Here is a 5708-nt window from a genome sequence, read left to right as displayed (position 1 = left end):
GGAAGCTACATGGTTGTGTTAGGGTAAAAGGCTAAGTTGCTGTAACAAAGACAATAATACAGTGGCTTAAAGAACAAAGAAGTTCATTCTTTCTCACGTAACAGCTCTGAAGGGAGTTAACCTGCCTGAAGTGAGCAGTCCAGGTCAGTGGGGCAGCTCTGCTCCAAATGGTCATTCAGGGACACAGGTTCCTTGTCTCAAGTTGCTTCCACATCCTCGGGAGCATTGTCCTTGTCTGCTGTGTGCTGGAAGCTGGGTCATCACTGGTCTCAGCCAGTGGGAAGGAGAAAGGAGCAGGGAGAGGGGCCCACTGCCTGAAGGCCTACGCCGCAGTGGCAGGCATACTTCTGCGTGTGTTCTTACTTTCCATTGGCAAGAACTTAGTCCTCTGGCCACACCTACCTGCCAGGGAGGCTGAGAAATGTAGTCAAACCTTGTGCCAAGAAGGAATGGGAGAACAGATTTTGGTGGACAACTTGCAGTCTCCACTAAATTGGTATCTTGGAAAGAGCACTGAATTCCAGGCTCATTTAACTAATTAACTCTGTTAGTTTGCTAGGGGCAAATCTATTTTCCCATCTGTGAAATTAGTGAATTGTGTGAGCTGACCTATGAAGTATTTCAAAAAGTAAAGCTTGACAAAATCCTGGCTGGTGGGACTTTTAGGATGAGAGTAAAAAGGCATTATAGGAAATATGAAACTGTATGAGACTTAGAGCCAATGGCTGATACTTTAAAAATGGGGAAGAAAGAAAGAATTTTCCTGGCATTGTGGAATAACTGAACTAATGACTATCTCCAGCCTTTGTTTTATTGGGGGGTGGAGAGAGAAAAATTACTATTTACATTTGCAACTGAACACTTTCCTATCTAATATACTATCTGTGTGACCTTGGGAAAATTGGTTAAACAGCAATTTTCTCCTCCAGGGAACATGGTAAAGATTAAATGAGATAGGTCCTTTTATAAATAGCATAGTGTTTTGGCACCATAGTGCCCGGTAAACAGTAAGTATTGATTGCATCTATTTGCTTCATTGGGGAAAAATTGTTTTTGCTACTAAAGGGTTGGCTTATGGTATGGTGTGAGTTCTTAAAAGTTATCTGGGCAAGCTCTGACTTAAAACTGACTAGTTTGGTGGACCAAAGTGCTTGCCAATGGCCAAAACTGGTGCCTCAGGCTTTATCTGCCACCCAAATAAGCTTTGGCTATTAGCTTTTATTTGTTGTTTTAATGCATATGATTTGTTCCATGGGTCAGTTCATTTGCTTGAACTGTTTTCTTCATCTGAAATGCCCTTTCCTTTAGTCTTCACCTAGTGAATTTCTACACATCCTTCAAGGCCCAGAGCTGATGTCCTCTCCTTCGAAAAAGCTTCCTTGACTCCTCCAGGGAGGCTTAGCTCCTCTTTCCTACGTGTTCTCCGTGGTTTATATGTAATAGTATTAATATTAGCAGGTACTTATATAGTACTGCATGTTCTAAGTACTTTTACACATATTAACTCATTTAATCCTCACAACAGCCCTATGAAGTAGTACTGTCATTATTAATATTAGTTCTATTTTACAACTGAGGAAACTGAGTAGAGCATGTAAGTGATTTTCCCAGAGGCAAGCTGGGATTTGAAAGTAGGTGGGTGGCTCCAAAGTCTGTGTTCCACCTCCTAATTGCTCAGCTATCACACATATTATCTGTAACTACCTCTTGCTCCTGTTGGAAAGTAAATTCTGCCAGGATGTGAGTCCTATGTTAAGACTACTGTGAGACATAGAGCTGGCACCCGATAGGTACTAAGGCTGACTCCTGCAAGGCACCTCTCGTGTCTAAACATAAGCATGGCTGCTCTTCACTGAGTGCCCGCTGTATGTTGGGCATTGCACGCTAAGCACATGCATACTTTACAATGATCCCTTAAAGCAGATAGACCAGGTCATTTATTATCACCATTTTGTAAACAACCAAACCTATTCAGAGAGCTTAATTAACAGTGGCTGGCACAGAGTAAACGTGCAAATATTTGCTAAGTACTGAAAAGAAAGCTCTGTGAGGGCAGGGACTTTGTCCAGCGTTCACTGCTTTATCCCTGGCGCCTACAAGAACCTGCTGCTTGAAGGCACTCAGTTAAAACATTCGTGTGTGTGCGCGTGTTTTCCTGTAAGCCAGTCTTTTATTTTTTTTTCTAGGTTGATTGATGTGGAATTGACAAATAAAATTGTATTTAAAGTGTATAACGTGATGATATAGGTAGGTATATATTGTGAAATGATTGCCACACAAGTTAGTTAACACGCCCAGTAAACATTTACTGAGCTAGGATTTGAAGCCAATTTGGGCTGACTCCTCACTCATGCTCTAACCACTGTACTTCTGCAAGGGCATTCCTTTAGGGTTTTTTAAATGTACAATTTATTTACATCCCACCTATTTCTAAAAAGGAACTAAAGGACAAAAACGATTACTGAAGAAACTATTAATACTAAGGTGTTTATGTTAGTTAAAACTCATGATAACAAATGTAACAAGCCCAACTCAAACTAACTTAAGCAAAAAGGTGAATTTATGATTGGGCTACTGAAGTATCTTATCAAATATCTTACCACCTAATCGACCCCCTCTCTCCCTTCTCTATAGGGCAGCTCACTCCTCTCACTGCAAACAGGCTTTTTCCACATGGCAGGAGACGGGGCTACTGGGAGTGCTTGACTTTCACCTTGTACAGCTGTGCAAATGGGGAGAGATTGTGCTGGCATTTCTTTTGGTTCTAAGTTCAAAGGCCCCAGGACTCCTCATATCCATTAGGATGGCTACTATAAAGAAAAAAAAAAAAAACGGAAAATAACAAGTGTTGGTGAAGATGTGGATAAATTGGAACTCTGTGCACTGTTGGTAAGAATGTGAAATGGTACAGCCACTGTGGAAAACGGTATGGCAGTTCCTCAAAAAATTAAAAATAGAATTGCCATATGATCCAGTAATCCCAACTTTGGGTAATATCCGAAAGAACCAAAAGCAGGGCCTCCCAAGAGATATTTGTACAAAGCTACATTATTCACAATAGCCATAGGGTAGGAGCAACCTAAATGTCTAAGAAGGGATGAATGAATAAAATGTGGTGTATACATAGGGTAGAATATTTAACCTTAAGAGAGAAGGCAATTCTGACATATGTTACAACATGGATGAACTTTGAGGACATTATGCCGAATGAAACAAGCCAGTCACAAAAAGCTAAATTTATGGTATGATTCCACTTATGTGAGGTATCTAGAGTAGTCAGATTCATAGAAATAGAATGTTTGATGGTTGCCAGGGGCTGGGGGGAAGGGCAAATGGGGAATTGTTAATGAGAGTTTTAGTTTTGCAAGATGAAAAATTCTGGAGATTGGTTGTGCAACAATGTGAATATGCTTAACACTACTGAACTGTACACTTAAAATGGTTAAGATGGTAAATTTTACATGTATTTTACCACAATTTAAATAAAAGTCCCAGGAATGGGATCCATAGTCCAGTTTGAGTCTAGTGCTTACCCTGAGGCCCATCAACCAGACTGGAGATGAATCCCTGAAAGGATAGGGTGGTTCCTATGGAGTTCCTATGGAGACCAAATGGATGGAGTGGAGGTGAAGTGATTGCCAGAAGGGTGTAGGGGTTGGTGGGAGGGGAGGGACCCTGGGCAGACAAGCAGTGGACACCACTGTGAAGTTACTACTTGCTCGTCAGGAAGACACTTGCTTTTCTTGCAGCAGCAGGGCTGAGCTTAAGCTAAGTCCAAACACCGTCTGGGTAGTACTTGTCATTATCTTCATCATCGGATATCTATAATACTCCTTACAAATTTATAATTCAGTATGATTTTAACAGATACATTTTAATGTATCTCATTCATTTTTGTCAAAAACCTTTGAAGTAGTTTCTACAAATGAAGAAACAGGCTCTAATGAAGGGTTGGTATTCACTTACAACGGACTAAATGCCAATTTAAACTAATTTAGGTAAAGAGGAGGATTTATTGGCTCATGGAATCCAAGAGTCAAACAACTGAGCCCCTTCTGAAGGACGTGCAAGGTACAGCTGGGCCTCAAGAACAACTGCCACCAAGGATTCAGACACTCCCAGCGCTGTCTGTCTCATGTCTCTTCTCTGTGTGCTGACTTCACTTTTTTCTCCATGCTTTCTTCAAATGGTCATTAGAACCTTCCACACCTCAACATCTTACAGCTTTTCCCCACTGCAGAGAAGTGGACTGAGTCTCCCAGTTTAAAAATCTCAGGAAAAGATTCCAAGTAGAGTTGACTTCTGCTGTCCACCTTTGGGTTAAGCAGGAGAGTCTCCATCTAAGAACATGGCCACTCCCTGTAGAACTGTAAAACCTTAGCACTTGATACTAACCAAGCTATCTATATCTTAGTCTCACGTCAAAGGTTCGTGAAGTATTGTGAGAGCTGGGTTTAAGAAGTGCAATATTAAAACAAAAGCCATGAGCCTTTTAAGCCCAGTGTGTAAAGATACACTCTGAGTTATAACTCAAAGGCACAACTGGAAATGAAGAAAAAAAACTGACTAGAATGGGGCTAGGGGAAAAAAGTTTTCAGAAAGATGGAGGGATGGGATTGGTGCTGCTAGACCAAACAATAGGTGTCCGGAGCAGTGACCCAGAGTAAGTGGCAGATAGGAGAGAAGCCCAGGTCTTCTGACTACAACCTTTAATAGACTAGCACAAGCTAACTGCTAGGTACTTCCCATAAAAAAGGGAGGCCCTATCTCTGCAAGGGCCCTGGAATAGTGCATTACCAGATATGGGGCTAGGGTCGGACTTTGAGTCACCAGAAGTTGGGAGATGAGCCACCTGAAAGCAAGACTTAGGGAAAAACTATTTGGGCCTATGTCTTCTGCCTGCACTTCCTTGTTAGTATCAGAGAGATCAAGGATGAAGACTTAAATAAATGTTATTTGTGGATTCAAAAATGTCTGTCCTGCCATATCTGCATAATGAGATGGAATTGCAGGAAACTGGGAAGTTCTTGACAGCAGAAAGTACCAGCCTGTCCTCTCCAGGCTTTTGCAATCAGAATCTTCAGGTGCTTTCAAAAAACTATTTAATACCTTCTTATTAGTGACATTCATGGCTTTCAGTTGTTTTAGATGCCAGCACGTAAAGGGTGCAGAGAATTCAGTGATTATGTTTCAGTTGTTTTCAAACTTGTTTTAGTTGTAGATTCTTTTTTTTTTTTCCCTCAAATCATACATGAATTCCAGTATATAATATAGATCAAAGTAGAGCAACTTGGGGTCTGGATGGGCCACACAGTCCTCCAGTCCCTCTGATTTAGTCTCTTCCCCTGCAAGGCATACGTTGAAAATCGCTGATCTAGATTAGAAATTGAGTAGATGGAGAAATTGAGTCCCAGAAAGGCTAGGCAAGTCACCAACAGCAACACAAAAAGTTGGTATGCCTGGAGCCCTGGTCTAGTTTGGGAGTGTTCCTTTTAATTGTATTATGCTGCTGCTAAGTCTTTTGAATAAGCACTCCAACAAAGTAGTTGTATTTTTCATCAGGTATATGGTAACTTGAACTGGACTAACATAAAGGCAAGTAGAGGACTTTGGAAGTCTAATAAACAGATTAGAGCTTTATAATTAGGAATGTCTGTTAACTTATTCAACAGACTTAATGAGTACTTACTATTTACCATTCTAGGTGC

The 5708-nt window shown here is 41.0% G+C and overlaps 1 non-coding gene across 1 annotated transcript; it reads left to right on the top strand.

The window, feature by feature from the left end:
- The first annotated feature begins 4378 nt into the window (after nucleotides 1–4378).
- Nucleotides 4379–4544, top strand: LOC142869866 (small Cajal body-specific RNA 1). Its single transcript, XR_012918416.1, has one exon.
- The last annotated feature ends 1164 nt before the right edge of the window (nucleotides 4545–5708 follow it).

The sequence above is a fragment of the Microcebus murinus genome, chromosome 2 (assembly GCF_040939455.1).
Source record: "Microcebus murinus isolate Inina chromosome 2, M.murinus_Inina_mat1.0, whole genome shotgun sequence".
NCBI classification, from domain to species: Eukaryota; Metazoa; Chordata; class Mammalia; order Primates; family Cheirogaleidae; genus Microcebus; species Microcebus murinus.
The sequence above is the reverse complement of the archived record's forward strand: the minus strand, read 5'-3'. Positions and strand labels throughout refer to the sequence as shown.